The following is a 21,323-nucleotide window of genomic DNA, read 5'->3' as shown; positions in this document are numbered from 1 at the left end:
TCCAATGAAAAGTTAATGCTGTTATGAGTGGAGGTTCAGGACGGCAGATGACAGATGTTCATGGCACAGCAGCTTTTATACAATACCAACAGTTTATACTCTGCTTTAAATATCTCTGTACAAATTACTTATTTTTGTCCAAATGATCAATTTTAGGTAATAATCTAAAAAGTGATGAGTACATTTTTTTCTGTGAAAAAGCTCTTTGTAAACTGTTGAAATTAAACTATTACCTATAAATTTGTTCATAGATTCTTAGTCACTACAATAGGCATCTGTTCAGCATATACTGAATACGTTTATATTACACATAACACAAGCCAATAAAAAATAAAACTACAATTCTTCACCCACTTTGCTGCACTTTGCATTAATCTGAAACACATCACTTCATTAAACTTTTATCTCCATGAGCAGCTCCTGTGCTTGGGCAACAACTTTTACTCAAATGTCCTTGAAAACCAGAACTGCACCAAGACAGAGCATGCAAATTAAAGGAATACAGCAAGTCCAGACACAAAAATGAGTTGTTATACAGATCAAATCCACCTAAATATACAGGAGGGCAAGATGATTAGGTTTTTAAAGTAAGACCAGGGATTCAGCTCCATAGCTCCATTTCACAGGCCTTTTCAGCAAACTCCAACAGGGATCTACGCTGATATAGAAAACACTTTCTTGGAGGGCTTCAGAACAAGCTAAAAGCTTTCTACAAGAAGAAATGCAAACTGGACTCATTTTCTGCCCTGTGGGATCACCCACGAATCCTCACAAGAGACAAGGTTTCAAATCTGAATTTACCAAAACAGTCAAACTTTCGGTTCTGAGTATCAAATACAAGTTATAAGGCTGTTTTTTTGCAGAGACATTGCAGAACACAGATGTTATTTCTCAACTAACTCACTTAAATGCTTCCACAAAGCAACCTCAATAGATGTGGCTTTCCAAGAAGAGCTTCCCCAGCGAGTGCCTCCTGCTCCTCACACCCCTTTTTACCTTCCTAGACCCTATCTGCTGTTTATAATTCCTTTTTTTGAGAGATTGCATTCTTCTCATGTGGGATGAGGCCACATGGACCTTTCACATTCCATCAGAATTTTTGAGGACCAGCCAAGTTACCACAGCTTTTCTCATTACCAGTAATGCACAGCCTTCTTGTATATCCTGTACTTTGAAGGTTTACTCTTCATTTTCCAGCACACGACTCTTCCCTCATGCAACTGACCATCCTCATGCCCCCAGAGAAAGCCAGCATTGCTACTGTGATGTGATGGATAATCATTGTGGTACCCGTCTTTCAGTACAGGAAACTATTCCCCCATGTCTAACCAGCACAAGGTGGAACTGAGATAAAGTATGCAGTCCTTCATTCATCACAAGCAGTAAATAACTTTTTATTATGTGGGACAAGGCTCATGGCTGAGATTTCACAGCAGTCCTACAGAGTCCTATCTTGATACTCCAGGCCTCCAGTGCTCTCCCTTAAATTTCTGTGAAAGTACTGCTGTTCTGGTGACTCTAGGTATTCAGAATTTTCCAGTTTAAAAATCTTTTAAGATAGACAGGTTCTGCCTGGCTACTTTATACTACATTCAAAGGGATGTGAACAGCAATTCATCATACTGGAAAACATATAATTGAATTTAGGAATAACAATAAATATCAAGTGCTTCAAATTCAGGACATTTCTTCTTCATAAGCCTATATTTACAGAGAATATACACCAGCTATAGAAACCAGAAAAGATGAAGTTTTAGGTCTCTTATTCCACACAGAAAAGTCTACGTGTGTCATCTGTTATTCCCTCTAGTGGCATGTACTTGTTTTCTGGGGTTTTTCTAAACTTTGAAAAAACTACCATATCTCAATTAAATTTACTTGTAGATTTTCAAATCGATAGAAAAAACTGTTTTCATGGCAGCACAGTCAGTCAAAACAGTAATCAGAAGAGCATTCTAAGAACACCACAGGAATGCCTGTAGTGTGCTCAAAGTTACAAGGTAGCTACCATGCTCAAGGGAGCACATTCCTCCTTTTATCACTGGAATCAGTTTCCAGAGGAATGCATACAAGAGTGACCGTCTTCTACTATTTCTCACAAGATTTGGAAGAAAGCACACTTTAAAGTGAAGGAAAAGGCTTATACCTCCGCAAACGACTTGCTGCAGAAAATGAAGGAAGGTGGCAGTAACCCTTCTGGCAGTTTTGCAAGAATCCCTGAGGCACCCAAATGATGTGCTGATGCCAACAAAACTTCACACCTTTCTGGACTTGCAGAATAAGTCCTCACAGATGGGTTTGAGTGTCCAGGAATAGTGTACCACACTGTGAGTCCCTGCTGGGACAGGCAGTGATAAAATGAAATGCACAGAAAGAATACCAAGCTCAAATGCTAGGGACACACACCTTGAAACGAGAATTTCAAAGCTTCATGGGAGCCTAAACTGTTGATTCAAGGAGTTAAATAAGTAATTATATGTTTCCTCCTTGTCTAATGTCATTCCAACAACTGTTTTGATGTTTCTTCCTGTGTTCCACTTAGTGGTAAATCTATCCTGAAGCAAGCAAATTTAATCTGTGGATTAGGCTAAGTACTGAGGCACTTGATCTATGTCCACACTACAAAGCAGAGATTTGGATTTATGTCCATGCTCCAGCTGACCAAGTGGGACTGTTGCAATTTAGTAGTTACTAGTTTTTGTTAAACCTCATCTACTAATGCCTGTCCCTGCCATAGAATGTAAAATAAAAGCCTACATGATGGTTGCAACCTGGTCTAGTGCAAGGTGTTCTGGCCCACTGCAATGGGGGGAGGTTCAAACAAGATGCTCTTAAAGGTCCCTTCCAACACAAACCATTCAATGATTCTATGGTGTGCTCAACTCTTCAGAGCAGTGATGCATTCATCCCCATTGAAGTCCTCTGGGATTTGATGGGGAAGGGAAGGGAAAGGGAAGGCAGGGTTATTGTGGTGAGAACAGGGGTCCTGTCTCATCCTGGCATTCTCAACGGCATCTCCACCTCCATGGCTGGCAGCCCACAAGGTTTCAGTGAAGCATGGCAGATCCCTGCTCTCATTCCACATACTCTATTCCAACAATAATTAAAAAAAAAGCAAACATGGGAAAATCTTCTGTCTGCCTGAACATGGAGCAAGGTATTTTGCTTCCCTTCTCCAAGCTCTCTGCACATGCTGCTCCATGAGCTCTTAAATTAAGCAGGGAAAAAAAAAAAAAAACTCTGCAAAAAACACACTTTTCTCCAGCAAGCAGAAACCTACTTTGGCTGAGTTTTACAACACCTCCCTCTACTGGGAAAACACTGCCTTGTTTCTCGTGCCAGTATTTCTTCCTACAGCCAGAGGGAGGTAGGGATTAACCCACACATATTTTAGTAACTCAGACCGGGGCCAAGCTGAGAGCAGAGATGAATGAGAGACCAGAGGGTGAAGATGCAGGTTGGCATCATAGCCAGAAATTTATGGTGTTAATCAGCAGATGATCCATGCATGAGTAGGTGTGCAAAGAAGAAAGTGTGACACAACATGAATCAGTTTTGTCCTGCCTTTTGTACATAAGCCTCTTTAAAAAAAGAGTGACAAACAAGCTGGCAAACAGTTGATGCCTTAAGATGGGTAAAATTACTCATATGGACCAGTATATGAGGGGGTAACATCTTAAAATAGAAAGGGAAAAAAAAAAAAAAACCACACCAAAATTATGAGGGGAGGGATCGTTTAAAACCAATAAAATCATGGTTTAGATTAATTTTCAGACCCCAAAGCATGTGGAAAAAAAACTACAAGCAATTTCCAACCTGCATTTCTAGACCCAGAACCTATCCTGTAGGAATTACTGTCTTGGAATTAAAGACCTCTTCCCAACAGAGATTTTCACAGATTTTGGGTTATGATGCATGAAGATCCTAAACTGAAAAGCTTTATATTTAAAAAAGTTTACTTCTATTTGCACTCTGCTACTGTAGATATGTCCTGAAGGTTTACTTTATTCTGTTATGATGAGATAAATTGCCTCTAGAAATGAGGGGAAAAGACCCCCAGGTGCCGGCTGGCTTATTGGGTAGTTAGAAGTTCCCCAGAAGATGCTACAAAAGACTGAAGACATCTCCATGTTAAAAAAAAAAAAAATTAAAATTAAAATAATAAGCAGACCTAGAAAACATGTGGCAAATGAAGGAAACCGGAAACTGCCCAGAGAGCAGCTGCCCTGATACCCCAAGGAATTACCACCTCTGGCAGTTCCGAAAGCCACAAGCCCTTCCAGAGGTGCAGAAAAGCTGACTGAGACACATCAGATGGGCAATTGCTGAGCCGTGGTTTGGGTGGAGAGCTAGTGAGACATCTCAAAACAGGTCCCAGACTGACTTTGCCCTTTCAGAGAAGGAATGGGACTATTCAGAAATCTTATTTTTTCTCCAAACAGCACTCATCAGGGTTAAATAAATGCAAATAAAATACAGCAGCCTATAAACTGCTTCTCTGTTGACTACCAGCAATTACTCTCCTGGACCCTTTGCTTTCCATCTTACAAATACTTTTCAAATGACTAACACTCCATTAAAAGTAGAGAAAGAAAAGCTTCTCATCAAGGTTTTGTCTCCTTATACTGAAATGAAATGCCAAGAAGAGAAGACAGTATAATTCCCTTGAGAAACCCTGACAACACGCACGTGGCTTGAAGGTATCACCAGCTCCTGGCAAACAAATACAACCATGAAACCAGTACGTGACATTACTTTACAACTCCAACTGCTGGTGTTTTAGAAGGACAATCCAACCCTGAGCTCCCAAGAGTCCCACCAGAGCCTTTGAATGCTGCTGGTTGTACGGTGAGGGATGGTGAATTTAGCAGCCCAGAAGAAGCAATGATCCAACTCTATGCCTGTAAAAACATCCATCAGCCACATCACACAGTCTCTACTGCCCAAAAAAACCAAGGCATGGAAAACACATTACAGAGGAAAGGGGAGGAGGCAGTGAGGGGATTCAGAAAACATTTCAGACAGCACAGGTCAAACATACTAAAAAGTGGTTCTATACACTGACCAGCATTTCCAAGAAAGGTAGAAAATGGTGGCTCCCTAGAGAGTATCACCTTTAAATGCTCAGAAACATTTGGTATGATCGTTTATTGTATATAAGAACTAATATATTATCTAAAGCAAAATATAGAAAGTAGATCAGGTGTCTACAAAGAATGAAGCTGAACGCATGTAAAAACACTTAAAAATCACAGGCAAGGTACACATTTTAGCAACTCAAAAAATTCTAAGTTTTTAGGTATTTACATTTTGGTTTCAAAATTATTAAAACTTGTAATTCATATCCAAGCAGAAAAATCCATACTGGGAAAAAAAAAAAAAACCAAAAAAAAAAACAGTGCAAAAGAAATGAAAGTAATTCAACCTGGACATTCAGGATGATGTAAAATGGAAAAGCCATCTTCCCTTCCCGTAATGCTGTAAAAATTACTCTGGGATTCAGCATAAAACATAAAAATATTATCTCATATGGATTTTTCATAATATTTTAAAGCACATGAAAAACATACTTAAGATTCTTTTCTTAAATCAGAGCAAAAGCCTTAAACCAAAAATGCACAGCTGCCCTACCGTAAAAGCTTTGTTTCGCTGACGTCTGAACACAACCACACCAGAAGCGACACAATTTCTGTAACAGGTTGGACAGATCTTTTCCTTCCACTGGAATTACAGTTTTGGGTTTAATGACTCTGTCACGCAGTGCCCTCTTCCTCAGCCAGCAGAAAAGTCGTCAGCAGTGGTGTATCTTCAAACTGACCGTGAATCCTCTGTTCTGGGTGGGGACAAAAGTGTCCCTAAAACCACTCCCAGTGAGTAAAGGATAAAAAACTACTGGACATACCAGAATACCTCTGTGCATTTCCAGAACAACAAAGGATTTTGCTAAAAGCTCTGTTACTATGCTGCTTGCTGCTAATAGTAATAAAACCCAGCAAGTAGAACTATTATTCGTCCTCTTTCCTAACTCTATCTATCACCATTCTCATGCATGGCTCCTGCTCCCAAGAATTTCCCTGTAAATGACTAAAAGCCCATACAATTTGTAGCCAGGCTGTCTGCTCAGAAGGCAGCACAATGTGCAATCCAGCAGATGCCTGAGCCAGACCCTCAGCCCCAGTGACCAGCTGGACACTTACTGTCAGCCTGTAGCCTCACTGGCAGCAGGTTCACAACGAGCAGCCTTTCCCATATAAAGCTTCACATCAAATGCCCACTGTTTGCATGTTTTCACTGTGGTTATTACTGGTAATTGAGATAAAATTTTAAAAAAATATAATTTAAGTGACTCAGCAAACCACTTCCTTCTTTGGGCCTGTAAAAACTTGATGCTGTAAAGAAGAGAAAAAAAACTATCAAAATTCACAGCTCAGTTCCACAAATTGTGTCATGCCAATTCACCATCTCAAAACCACTAAGGACAGAGAAGGAAGCAAACTTTCTACTTCATAGGAAAGACTGAATCTTTCATAATATACCATTGTTGTATGGGACAGAAGTACAAAACCATAAGAACAGTAGGACAGTATTCTAGGTCCTTTTATGGGAACAGCAATCCCTGGAAACACTGATGAGCAGCAAAGAGTCAAGCAGGGCCACTTCAACAAGCATCTGTCGGTGCCATGCGGAGTGGAAGACTGCATCTCCCTATCTTCCCACCGGCTGAGAAAGAGGAATACCCTCTGATTTTCTTCTTTTCTGAGATGAAGGCAGACAGTATCACACACTGAAAGGCTACTGCCATCTCTGACAACCTCAGCACAGGACAAGGACTAATTGGGGACAAAACCCACCATCTCACAGAGCAGGTTAGGGTAGTGAACCTGCCCAGACAAACAAGAGTTGAGATATGTCTCGTGTGGACAGAGACTCAAACTCAGTTTTTCTAAAGCAATCTGAATCCCTGGGACACCTCAAAGGCCTCAGGCAGCTCTTTGCAGGTTAAAACAGGAATACCCTTAAAATCAACGTTTCCCTGCCAGTTGCTGCAAAGATCTGTAAAAAACGGAACCTGAAACCTTGCTCACCATCAGTGACAAAGAAATTAGGCCACAACCTGACCTCTGCAGGGACATGCTGCAGGCAGAACTTGTTTCTACAGCAGTATGGCTTCAGGCTTCGGCCCCATGACTGCCACTGTACACTCCTGAATGGTCAGACAGGAAAGTTTCCTTACCACCTGCTTTTACCAGACACACAAAATAATGCTATGCCATACCAACAGAGCCTCCTTTTGCTTTTCATTCATCATGTCTCTAGATCCTGTTTCTTGCTCCTATTTCTGTCTTCAGGCCACTTAACATTATCGCTAACCCTTTTCTGTGGACAAATTAACAATGTAAGTTTATCTTTCCAAGCTACTGTTTCCCATACTGTCACATACTGCTTCCTCATTTGAACTTATCTCTTCCTGCAAAGACCCTTCAAGTACAAAAGCTGCAGTAAAGTTTCATTAAACTTATCAGTGGACAGTTACCCTCCCAGGCGAAAGAATGCACTACAGCTTTGTCTCTCAAAATAATGTGGCAGACATCAAGGTAACAGCATTTTCTTCTTGAGCATGAAAAAAATCATAACAAACCAGTTATACAGAATGAATGACCTTGGTTGCTACTCCAGTTCATGTTATTTAATATATTGCTCGTATGCCAGCAGTTCTGCTTTTATAAAATGGCAAGGACAATTTGTTGATTCATGGCAACTACAAAAGCAGCAACACTTCATGGTTAATGTGAATAAGCATCCATTAAAAGAGAACTAGGAAAACAAGAATTAACCCTTCAATTAATGTTTTAAAGCATGTTTGAGTAATTCATTACCAAGCTGGCCTGGCTAAACCATATTTTTCAGTTTTGTTCATATCACAATAGTCGGCTCTTTTATCACCAACTTGTTTTCCGAAAGAGCTGTGCTAAAAGAAAACTTGTGAGCAAAATTATGACCAATGAAAGTAGAACAAGACCAGCCCCAGAGCGACTACGCTCATAGGCACTGACAGATCGTTGCAGTCTGTGGCTGCCCAGACCAGGCCTGATGGGAAGTGCAGGGCAGAGTGACACAAACAGCACCAGATGAAGTCACACGGTTCAGCCAAGCCCATCAGCTGCTCCTGACACCAGGGCTTCCTGCAAAAGAGGTCAGCAGATGTGGCTCTGCAGTGATCATGAAGCTCCTGAGGTAACAGAGAGGGGGCTGGACCTGCACTAAGCATAGAATTAGACCAAAAAGTTAAGTCTACAAGCAAAAGTTAACTACGGAAGGGAACCACTGGTTCATATCCACATTTCCACAGATGCAGAGTATTTTTCTTTGTTCCTCTAGCAGGCCAGCATGGACTAGAACTGCAGAACACAGGTAAAGCCAAACCCCCAGAACTGCTCCAGGATGCTCAATACTGCAGCTACTGGACAAGTCAGTGTCCTCTCTGCTTCAGGCAACTGGAGCCACCCTCTGCAAGGAGACCTTAGAGATGCCTGCATTGCCAGGAGCTGGTGGGAAAGCCAGACAGTCACACCCTGCAGCTGTATGCCTCATCACCCCCTGAAATCAGCGTCTCCGGGGCAAAACAAGCAGAAGGAAATATGTACTCATTGCTCAGCTGTTCCAGTTTGCCGAGGGTGTATACACGAGACCGCCCAGCTGACCTTGGAGCTCACCAAGTTCCTTTTTTCTCCTTCAGACACTCTTCCTTCCCCTTCCCCATACACTCCTTCCTCCCTCACCTTCACCCCAGCTGCAAGGAGCAGCCCACGTCTTCCTCTCTCAAGAGCTCTCCCAGCCACCAGAATGGGAGAAGACCGGGTTTGGGGGGGGGTTAGTGAATGCAGCTGCTGTGGGGCAGAGGACCGGCGACTGCCATACACAGCACAAGGGAGGAAGATGCAGGAAGTATCCCTCCAGCCCAGCAGAAGTGAGATGTCCCTCATCGTGTGCCCGGAGCCCCCGGCTGCAGCCGCGCCCTCCCCGCGGGCCGTGCCCGGGACCCGCGCCGTGGGGCGGCCCGGCCCGGCCGCGCTCGCACCGGCAGGCGGCGCCCGAGAGCCGCGCTCGGGCCCCCGCAGCCCGGGCCTCTCCGCGTCCCCCGCCCGCAGCGCCTGCCCGCCCCTCACCGCCGGGCTGGAAAAGCGAAGCCCGCTCAAAACACGGGGAAAAAAGCCCCAGACGCCCCTGGGGTTCCCCTTGCAGTCCGTCCTGTCAGTGTCATCACAGCTGCCGTCCAAAGCAGAGCCCAGGCCACCAAAAGCTAATAGCAAATACGTAAATCAGAGCCAGACCTCCAAGCCAGGCTGACTCAAACTCACGTAAAAAGTCACAATTACTGCCGTTCAAATAAGACATTTTTCACTACGATGGTGGTGAAATGCTGGAACAGGTTGCCCATAGAGCTGGTAGCTGCTCTGACCCTGGAAAGATTCGAGGTCAGACTGGACAGGAATCCGAGCAACCTGATGGAGTAGAAGATGTCTCTGCTCACTGCAGGGACATTGGACTAGATGGCCTCTAAATGTCCCTACCACCCCGAATTCTATGAGTCTATGAAATGGCACCAATAGTCTGCTCTCAACTAATAAGAGGACAGACAGCCATTTGTCTTCTCTTGAACTCACTAAAATATTTAAGGATAACTTTTTCAAAAGGGTTGCTGCTTCTCCTGAGCTAGGCCTGGAGCAATGCCCTAGGATGAACACGCTGCTGAACTGAGGGCCCCTCACTAGGAAGTGACGGGAAACACCAGCTCCACCACTACACCTGCTCTCCTCATCGACTGTGGCAGTGGCAGAGCTGACTGAAGCAGGAGCAGGCTGCAAGGACCCGAGTAGATGCAAGGACCCAAGGCCCAAGCAGATGGCACACCTGGCACTGCAGGACTGGAGTTGCAGCAGCTGACCAGAGAAGTATCTGATGCTGGGAGCTGTCAAAAGCTTCCCCTCCTCTAAAATGCCCATGAAAAGCAGGAGAAAGGCTTGACCTTTCCACAAGAGTACTGCTATTTAGAAGTAAGACAACATCCCTGCCATTTTGCCCAACCTCTTCCTCCACACTGCCCATGACAGGGCAAGACATACAGGATGGCTACACAATGCCCAGCACAACTGGATGGTTCCTTGCAGCTGCATCCTGATATGCAGGGAGATGCACACACCCTGCTGCATGGACAGCACAGCCATGGGCCAAACTGACACACTCATCAAAGGTGCATCAGGACATGAGCCCCATTTCATGAATTCATTCTGAATTCAACTACCTATATTGCTGTACCTGTCTCCTTTCTGACACAAGAGCACAATGGAGGAGGAAATACTGCTTCAGAGAAAAAGGTGATTTTAGTTCCTGGTAGGGCTATCATATCCCTTCCATTTCAGTTATAGAGACTACAGATGCACTAAAATACCATCAAAATAGATTTGCCATCCATGGATACAACCCTGTTTCTAAGTTTCAGTACAGAAGCATGCACCAGCCAGTACATTTCCAATCTTCTTCAAGTGCTTTGTTGCTTTAACAAGGCCCCTCTGTTATCCTCCTCTGGCAAGACAACAACTCCCAGGCTTTTTCAGTAATAAATAGAGTCTCTTCAAAATAATCTAGGTCAACCTTCCTTTATATTTAATGCACAACATTTCCAAAATAAGATCTGTTTTTCTCTGCAGGCACATCATAAAACATGATAAGGCATTTTAATAATCCTTGAAATGGCCCAGCCCATGGTCATTTGAGTTCTCTTTCATAAGCACCCTCTCTTCATTTCTCTTCATGAAATTTCAGCTTCTTGATTGTGGAGCCTCTTTTGAGACTGCCAAGATAATATTTAATTAATCTCCTGTATCCCTAAAGGTTTATCCAAGTCAAGGATATCCACAAAGTTCGTAAGCCAACTTTCAGCTGCAACATCCAAGTCACTGATCAAGTTATTAAATGCAAGTGATAAAAGAGAGAATTCCTGCAAGGTGTGATCAGGCAGGTTCTGTTTAGGGGGATCCTGTTGGTGCCTCTGTGTCAGAACATCAATTCCTGTCCAAATGCTTCTTTTCATACAGCTACACACCTCCCTTCAAGCAATTTCATCTAGACTGTTATTTCCAAACTGCAATATGCCTTCTTGAAACCAAGACCTGAGTCCACACTAATATGCCTTAAAAGGGCACGATGAAGGAACAGGAGGAGGTATCAGCAGCACTCATGTGAATGGGCCACAACAAGAGCAACAAGAGCAGACAAGTGGATACACAGAAGAGAATTTGCAGGGCTTATGCTCAACAAAGTCAATCACCATCACTCAAATCCTAAAGCCTCTTTCTCTTGTTTGCTTATGAAATGTTGTGTGAGATAGTATCAGCAGATACACCAAATTTATTTCCTCCTTTCTGTTTATAAGACATGCTCATCTGCCAGACCTGGAAAATTGGCTGCTTTGAAACGATCTGTTCTTACAAATCCATGTGGTTCTTTTAATGCTGTATTATTCAGTAAGTGCTAGTTCTACTCATGACTTGCTAGGGTTCAAAGTTAGGCTGACTGAGCTTTAGTTCTCCAGCAGTCTGTTTTTGTCACCATTTTCAAATATAAAGATTGTGGGCAATCTTCTGGATGTCGTCTGGGACCTCTTATATGAGCACTGAAAAAGCATTCCTAATAGGCTTAACAGCAGTCTCTGAATCATCCAGTACTACTGCTGGCAGAATATGCACAGTATTAAGCCAAAACATTAGAGAAATTGTGTCACACTATGTTTGACATTAACGTTATGAAAAGCATTCTTCCTCACCATTACTAACGCATATTATTATCTGTAAGGATTAAACAGGAAGAGTGGCAGCCAAGGGAAAATAAACAACATGCAACCACGAAGGTTATGTCTATGGAATGGTACAAAAGTACCAAAAAGACAAATCTCTTGTGAGAAAGTCTTTACACATTTCGGCCTGGATCTGGCTCCATTCACCTCCAGGGTTTCATTAATGTTCGCCTTTTCCCCTGGGGTTATGTGAAAGAGGAAATGAGATAACGCCCAATCCGTCCTTGTTACGGCGCTATAGCCCTTTGAACAGCACTCAGCAGTCCCACTGACTAACACCATCGGTAGCTGCTTTACTCCCATACTCCCTGGCAGGGGCCCAGGGATCTCCCCTCCCAGGCGTGCGGCCACCAACCCGGGGCCAGCTGGCTGCCGCCGGCCACCCTGCTTCCCTTCTGTCGCACCTCCCTTCTGCTACTCACTGTTCCACCCATCAGGAGCCAGGAATAGGAATTACCCCTTTCCCCCTCTCCTCCCAATGGTACCAAGTTACCTGTGCTTGGCATTGTCTCACCAGGGCATTGCAAGGGCTTGCCCCACTCCCCAGCCTGTATAAAATGCAGGCAGTGGCTTGGCTTGCGAAGGAAGCCCTGCATCCACAGACATTAACTTTGTCCTTGAATCTCAGAGCCATCTCAGGATTCTCTGGATGCAGGATCAGCCAAGGTGAGGTCTGTCTGGACTTGCCCACCTGGCCAGGGCTGGACCACAGGGCAGAAGAGAGTGTCAGGGCATAAATGCCTGCCCCAATCTGAGGGAAAATGCACTGCAAAGACTGGATTTCATTTAAGCGCGCTTTGTTCAATGCTCAGACCAAGAAGCTGCACAGAATTATGTTATCTGTGGTAATCCTCCATGCAGCTATGAACTTCTGGAAAATTGATCAATTGTAGCACTAAAAAAAAGTTCATAAAGAAGCTGCACATTTAAGAACTACTGGAGGAATAAATGTAGGCATCAGCAGAGGGAAAAACAAGTTATTACATACCAGACCAGTGAAGATGAACTCAGTGAAACAACTTAATTGTTTGGAGGGGAATACAGTGAGTCATCTTTTAAAGTTTCAAGTGTTCTCAGTACAATTTCTCACAAGACTCCAAAGTACTTCAGAGACTCAGAAAGAGTCTGCAGGCTCTCCAATTCAAAAACCCCACCTATGAATAAGTGTTTGGATTATTGGACTTCCTTCACATTATTAGCTGGATCCCAGTTTGAAGAAATGTGTGTTCCAACATTAAACTGTCTTCAAATTTTTTATTACATACTGGTTGGCCTATCTGCATATTTCTCAGGAAACAGATAACATTGCCACATATATCTCGCACTGACAACTTCCATGCTCACCATTCGCCTTCCCACCTCACCCACCATGCTACTGTGTTCTCTCCTGCCTTTCTCCCCTACTATTTTGGGAGACAGAGAAAATGAATAGTGTAAAGACTTGTATAAGAATTCATCTACTCCAAGAAGAAGAATGTTATGAACAACTAGAAATGTATGCAACATTTATCTCTGAAGTCATAATAGCTTGAAGTTCTTTTATTCAGACAGCCCTTCCTAGTCCACATGCCTGTCTTGTGTATCACTGCAGTAAACCTCAAGACCTACTCCACCCCTTCAGGTCAAGAGCAGTGAGGTCATGGATCTACAGAAATCACCCTTGTATTATTATCCAGTTCCCCTTCTGTCACCCAGAGGGATTGCCAGTCCCTGAGCACCCTCCCCTCCTCCCTCAGCACTCTCCTCTTCCCTCACAAATGGCTTATCCAGGGACTTTCCATATGGGTGCTTTTCAGCAGCACAGTGGAAGGTGCCACATTATGTGCAGCAACACAGAGGCACAAGTGTGTGCTCCCTATGGTAAGGAGCAAAAATACACCATTCAGAAGATAAAACCAAAACAACTTATCTGTAATTATTCACCATCAAAATCTTGTCTTGGACCTTACAAACATAAACTTTGGTGTGACTTCTACCAGGATCTGTGAAGAATGCCAGTTTGTAGGAAGTTAATGCACATTGACTTCCTACAGAATTAAAGCTCTTGCTATTAATTCTGCTTTATGTGACAGTAGCTATGCAATAACCTTCCAAGCTGACACCAGCATCTTACTCTTTTTTTTTTCTCCTTGAAAAAAAATTCCCAGCAAAGCAGGGAAGTCTTATCTGCAAGATGAAGTAAGCTACTACTGCTCACTGTAACAAAACCCATCATAAAGGGGAAATAAGAATACTTTTATTATAAATCACATTAGATCACCTTACTGCTCTGTACGGAATAATAAATTATAAATAATTAATTTAATATCAACACTTTTTTGCTTGCAATTCTGTGGAATATTAGACATTCTGTAATTTCAGAACTGTATTCCTCTTGCAGCTTTACCTGATTTTGCTTATTTTAGGAAGGAAGAGGGGGCATCAAGGCAGTTTGTTATTCCCCAGATGACTAACTGCTTTACCTATCAGTCCTCCACTGGCTACTTCCTCTGCTATGTATATGTCTGACTCTATAGTGTTTAAGCATCCTTACACTATTTGTCCTCAAGCACTCCTGTAAGACAAGGTGTGTGGAACTCAGCTGGCAGCTCTGGAACTGGGACAGTGGCAACACCACTTATCAAAGATTTGGGAGCAGAAGATGGTGCAGCACAGGGGATCAAATCCTGCTCTGGACTTGCATCCTTGCCTCAGACCACATGAAGTCTGGAGATACTCTAGCAGAAAGGCTGCTTAGTTAAAAATGAAGAGACGAGAAATGGAGCAGTTTAACTTGAACAGAAGGGAAGGATTTCAAGGCTCTCAAGCAATGCCCTTATTAGCAGCACAGTCCCACCTCAACTTTGGATTTGTAGCCTGTTTGCTGGCTGGGTTGACAGTCTCTGCATTCAAGAGTCAGATCTGAAAGCGCTGAGTGGGAACACAGCTAGATGGGATGTCCTCTGTCCATCCCACTCCTTTTCCTGAGTTTTTTACACTACGCAGTCTGAAGAGAAGGAATCGCTCCCCTTGCACCGGCAGCCCACTTGGGTACTCCTGTGGTGGCCATTAGGACAAATTAATGTTCATAATGTCACATGGGCTGACATTGAAGATTCACCTGAAGATTGTTCATCCATCATGGGGAGCAAGATTATGCTCCTCCAGCCCACCAGAGGCCATCCTCCAAAGCACCTTGGCAGGTTCCTGCATTTTCATTTTTGGAGAGGGTAGGGAAGCATTTCTCAAAGAGAAAAGGAGCGGCAGGACGGAAGGAATCCAGGCCCGGAGGCACAGTGGGGTGGATCAGTGGGAACACTGCTCGAATTACCTCACCTCCACATTTGCTGCACCCTGCCAGCCCTGACAATTGTGGCACCACACTTGCTACCTCTTGGCCTCAGTCACCCCACTGGCTGTGCCCCTTCCCCTTTACTTCACTTACCTGTCCTTGGTAAAAGGGGCATCAGAAATAGGCATTTCACTTTAGGAGAAGAAAACAGCCCTTTTGCCTGCACTGGGAAACCAGCCAGCTCCCATTCAAATCAAAGGAAAGGGATCACGCGGATGCATTTCAATTAACTGCACTGGTGAGGTAGGCTGCAAACAGGCTTCCCTTTCAGCCAGACCCCTTCATTTATGTCTTCTGTTGGGCAGGTGGCAGTGTATTGAGCCAAATTATGTGGGGGATTCATCTCATTACACAGTGTCTGAAAGCTGGGAGGACGCTGTATGAGCAGAGGGCTGAATTTAGCAGGACCATAATCTGGTGGCAAAAAAGGGGAAAAAAAGAAAATTATTTTTTGTCTGCTAGAGCTATGGCCTCCAAATTATTTTGACTGTGTACTTCTATCAAAAAAAAATTTTAAGCTCGTATCCCCAATACAGGTACATTTATTTATTTATAAATTATGTGCATACAGTTCCAACATCACACAAGGAGACTGCAGGGGTTGAAGAGCTGGTTACAGCGACTGTCATCTGCTCACTGGTATTGGCCCATCGCACAGGCTCTTACGACAGTACCACCATCAAATACTCCAGGGCAACTTTCAGGGAGTATCAGTCTCAGGAAGGAAAAAGAAAACAAAAGGAAACATAACCAAAAGAAAATCAGCACAAGACTTCTTGCAAGCAGGAGTGTGTGCCATTTCTCAAGAATTTTTTTCCCTTAAAAGTAATTTTTAAAACCTCTGTGGACACACACCCTTCATGACAGAATGTGAGGAAGGAACATTCACAGAGATTCTAAAGGCAACCTAAATATGTATCACATATGTGTTATGCATGTATATACAATCATGTTCAGATATATAATTACTATCATGGGTTACACTTAACAACCAGAAAAAAACAGAGGTCTGAAAAACCAGATTGCTAACCTGCCGAAGTAGGTTTTTGGCACGTCATTTGTGCTTCCTCTGACAATGGGCATTCCCATTTCAATTTCTATTTACTTCTACCTGCTATAAAAATAGCAAGTCATCAAGTAATGAAGCACATCAAATACTCAGCATATAAATAAGTAAAAAGACCAACAACATCATGTATGGGGTAAGGTACAGGTCATTTTTATTTGTGTGAAAAATAGGGCAAGCTTAGAACTACAAGAGCAGTAACAGAACTAGTATTATAATGATATGCTTATTTTTTCCCTTAATTAATTCCCTAATGGTAAGTTACATGCTTGTATTAATGATAGCAATAGATAAGGAAAATATAAGTCCTAGACAGACATTGCTTTAACCCGGAACTTTCACAGGCATTCAAAACTTATGAAATTATTTGAAAATAGTGCTGCCATACAGCTCAAAGAAGCTTGATGCACATCTTTCAGAATAACCCTCACCACCCTAATTTGAGCATAAGACTTGGCAGAAGAAATGGAAATCCCCAGATGTTTTGTCTGACAAAAGGTAGAAGTGAATTCTGTGTACTAGATATTCAAAAAGAAAGAAGTTTACTTGCAAAATTGACTTTCCTGCTTCCTAAGTAATACAGATCTGAAGGATGCCACGCTATTTTGAACACAGCCCATAACAGAATTCATTCAGGACAGCAAAAAAAAAGCCAGCCTAAACCATCTTTATTTTACTACCATTTTTAGATCATGGTAATGCCAGTAACATACAATTACTAATGTTGATTCATTAAGAAAGTACCAAGTTAAATTTTAAGATGTTTGCTTGTCTATCAAACTTCTTTTTTGGTAGCTCTGATCTGCTACTGAAAAATGAGGCATCAGTCCAATGTAAAGAATAAGCCTGAGGGGAAAAAAAAGTCTTTGAATATTACTCCAAAAAAATCAAATAGTTCTTTTGACAGAAAGAAAAAGAGGAAGAAAAGCATTTTCATCTGAATGCACATATGGAAAAACAATCTGGGTTCCTTCAGATTCAGCGGGGAAAATGCAGAGGAAGTTTTAATTAAAAAAAAACTAAACTAAACAGCCCAAGACAACCACACTCAGCAGCCAGGAGCTTATTAGCCACAGGAGTCCAGCTCCTCACATCCCCACAGCACCTCCTGTGTGCCCTGCTCCCTGCCCCACCCCAGTGACCACCACATCACTGCCATGCTGTGAAATGCGAGCAGGGACAATCAGGAGCAAAGCAGAGGGTTTTTGTCATTTTTGGTACCCCCATGACTGTGAACGTGCAATCCAGGAAGAGACAGATTGGAGCCAGAGAAACCCACTAATTAATGCTGGTATCTGCAACAACTAGAGATTTGAAGCACAAGAATTTCCACCTTGACATGAGGAATAACCTCTTTACATTGAGGGTGGCAGAGCACTGGAACCCGGCTGCCCAAGGAGACTGTGGAATCTCCCTTTCAGCAGGCTCTCAAAACCCACCTGGACACATTCCTGTGTCACTGCTCTTGCTGACCCTGCCTTGGTAGGAGGGTTGGACAAAATGATCTCCAGAGATCCCTTCCAACCTTAAGAATTTCATGATTCTGTGTTTTATGGGAAACATTTATTACTAATTTTTGAGCTTCAAAATAAGGGGGAGGCGGTTACAGTTACGGAAATGTGAAAAGACACTACCCATGCTACCTACTTAAAATGAAACAAAAAGAGAAAACCAACAACAATAAGAAAAAAAAAGGGTGAAAGCAAGAATTCAGTAAAATGTGTGATGTCAGGCATGTACTCTAATTTCAAATCTTATCTTTCAGGCTGGGCCTCTGGCTGTTCTTCTGTGCCATTTCAAGTAACTTAAAACTCCTTGCAGTCATTGCAGATGAAGCAGCTCAGATGGGATTTGCAGGGAATCTTCCCACAGCAGGAAGTGAAGACAAAGGCAGCAATAGGCAGAGAGAGTTTGCATAGAAAAAGCTGATGCAGTAAGAGAGGACTTCAGATGATGGACGGTGGGAGGGAGGGGAAGGCAATTACCATAATTGGTATTTTGGAAGCCACAGCCCATAAAGAGAAACAATGAAGTTTCATCCTGTAAAGTCCAACATCCCACCAAGTCTGAATATGTTCCAGATTTATTAGTGGTTAAGAGTAAATGCTTAAAAGAAAGCACAGGAATTCCAGTAAATGAATTCAAGACAGTAATAAAGCCAGAGAATATGACATACACCAGTATTAAATGAAATACAATATGTGAAATGTAAGTGAGACTCAGGGGAGCACCTTCAAAAAAAATGGTTGGGGAAATGTTTCTGAACTTCCGCTGACACTAATGAGAACAGCTTCAGATGCTCAGTGGTTCCCAAAACCCAGTGCCTTCTCTGCCTGGGTTCATTACAGAAAAACAGCTTTTTAATTATCCAGATTTAAATAATCCTGAACTATTCTGTACCTAAGACTTGAAATTAAATCAGATTTCTCAAAAAAAAATGCTCAAAGTGGCCCAAAATTCCTTTAATTTCTGTTTTTCCCATGTCTATGACTTCTAGTATATAAATGTTAAAAGATATTAAAAATAAAATTAAAAATTAAATGAGCCCTCGGTTTTAATCACCAGAGCCAGGAACAGCAACTATATACTGGAAGAGGCAAAAGGAAAGAAAGAGAAATTAAGATTAAATTTTTCTTGTTGTCAGAACAGCCACAGGATTTCCCACTGAATTCCTTTCAGCTAGGGAAATCTTAATAAATATCTTATTTGTATGTGGATAAAGTACAATAGAAGTGCACGGTTTTATTAAATATTAAGGAACTAAGATAGGCCAGCCATGCCAAATGGCGCATACCTATCCAAAGGGAGGGATGAAGGGACTGTGCTCTGTTGCCATCACTTTCTGGATGGGAGCTGGAGGACAACACTCTCCTTTTGGGCTCTGAGCAACAGCCTCTACCCAGGGAGGAAGTTACTTTATCTTCAAGCCAGTCATTAATGTATGCTTTGACTGCTCAAAGGAATCTTCCCTAACACAGAACAATCAGTCCAATCAACCTAGAAGTGAGAGTATAACAACAAAAATTCATAAACCAGATACCACTAAGGAACAACAGGGGCTGTTTTTCCCTCATAAGGGAGGAGATGAAATGCCAGTTCAAGAGTACGTCGCTGCTGATGCTCTTATGAGCAACACGTTTGGGAAAGCAAAGGCTTCCTTTGTTTTGTTTGCTGGTTGTGTGTGTTTGTTTTTAAGCTTTCTTTTTCCCAAACAAACAACAACAACAAAATCTGTATACCATTCCTGGCTTGCTCTCTAACCTTTAGCAAGTTGTCATTTCCTTGAAATCACAGTTCAGAGACACAGTTTACTCACAGCCTGTTTCACAGCTTCTTGGGTGGATTCAAACATGCTGCAGCAGGATGATGCTGAGTGCCAGTCCACAGAAACTTTCTTACCCTGACCAGATGTTTTAAAAAATAGTTGTGGCAGGTAACCTGTCCTGCTATAAAAAAGTACCACCATGAAGATACCCTTAGTCTTCCAACAGCTGCCACAAATTCTGTGCTGTGTGCTCTGCCCAGTTAAACACAGACATCACTTGTGCCTGTGTCTGACCATGTTTGTCCCATCAAGTGGCATCATACGTAAGTGTAAGCCCAACTCTAAACTGCACTTAACCTTACCAGTGTGCCTCTGAAATCTACCAACATTTTTATCTTTCAGTAAGTGGAATAAGAACCAGAGCTCCTTATAGCCCAAATGAAATCTGCCAGTACTGTTAACTGGAATAAAACATATCTAAAAGTGCTAGCTCCTTCCAAAAATCCCATTGCAGCAGAGTTATTCCTCTCTTTTTACTGGCTTTTAACAATCATTGTACTTAAAGCACTTCCTCTCCCACCCCCTTGACTTTTGGGATGCTACAATGGGAATTCTACAGTGTGAAAGCAAAAGTAGTCCAATCATCTGTTTAATATCACATTTATTTGATACTGCAAGGGCAGCAAATCTGTTCTAACATTGCCTTGCAACTATCCTCTTTAGAAATTGGCTTTTCCACAAGTGTTTAAAAAGGAGATAATAAACGATAGCTCTGAGCAGACCAACCAAGTGTTCAGCACTGAGCAGAAATCACAGCATAAATTAATTAGAAATGAAAAAAAAAAAAACCCAACACTAATAAAGACTATGATTTCAGCACCTTAATGGATAAATCATTACAGTTGTCCAAAATCAAATCTAGTTCATATGGAAGAAGGGGATGATACCAAATTAACAGAAATACTGTTTTTACCATTCAAACTCAATGTTCTTAGTATCACTGAAAAATACTTGCACAATGCAACTAAGGCAAGAAACATTGAGCAAACAGTATAAATTCTTAAAAACCACCTTAGAAACCACAGTGACTTAGATACTGTGTTATATTCACCTTCCTCCTTTAACATCGTCTGTACTGAACCGCCTGGCCACAGGTGATGCAGAGCCCCACAGCTTGTTGGATGCATCATAAATTATTAAAATCCTCTTGACCAAGCTGATGTGTAAACGTCAACTTCCCCGCTGCTCTTTTATTCATGTGTATCATTCACTAACCACCGTTCCGAGGCACAGCCCTTCTCAGACCCTGCTCTCTCCTGAATGGGTGTTCTCGCTTTGTCAAAATTTAACTAATGCAGAACACCACCACACCAAGAGATCCCCTGACCTCACCCCTGCCAGAGGCAGAGCCTGGCTCTCAGGCAGGTCACCAGGAGCCCCACAATCCCCAGTTCCACGGACAACAACCCCACTCCAACCCCTACCAACCTGCACCAGTAACTCCACTGCCAACCCAGAGCTCAGCCCCCTTTCATGAACAGAGCTCACTTGCTGTAAAACTCACACTTCAGAGAGGTGTGACTGAGCACCCACAAAAGCCCCAGGGAGCAGGAACCTCCTCCTTGCTTCCCCAACCATAACCACTTTGTTTTCACCAAAGAACAACATGCAGGCCACCACCAAGTGGGCAAAAAATGTAAATTAAATTATATCAGTTAGCAGTACACTGGGTTAATACACAACTTTGTAACACTCCACTGCTTAAGACTGAAACCAAACTCATCTGGGCTCTGACCCTATGAGCAAG

General features: G+C 42.6%; 1 protein-coding gene across 6 annotated transcripts in view; it reads right to left on the bottom strand.

Annotated features, from left to right (window-relative positions):
- LIMS1 (LIM zinc finger domain containing 1) overlaps positions 1-21,323 on the bottom strand; it is a 68,016-nt gene that overhangs the window by 34,039 nt on the left and 12,654 nt on the right. The window contains exon 1 of one of the 6 annotated variants that reach the window (XM_030279297.4): positions 6,198-6,289. The exons of 3 other annotated variants lie outside the window; for them this stretch is intronic. The gene's annotated coding sequence lies outside the window, so the exon portion shown is untranslated. Of the gene's footprint in view, positions 1-5,631; positions 5,773-6,197; positions 6,290-21,323 lie in introns of those variants that run through there. 2 more of the 6 variants (XM_072933165.1, XM_030279300.4) reach the window with 2 other exon arrangements.

This window comes from Taeniopygia guttata, chromosome 1 (assembly GCF_048771995.1).
Source record: "Taeniopygia guttata chromosome 1, bTaeGut7.mat, whole genome shotgun sequence".
Classification (NCBI taxonomy): Eukaryota; Metazoa; Chordata; class Aves; order Passeriformes; family Estrildidae; genus Taeniopygia; species Taeniopygia guttata.
The sequence above is the reverse complement of the archived record's forward strand: the minus strand, read 5'-3'. Positions and strand labels throughout refer to the sequence as shown.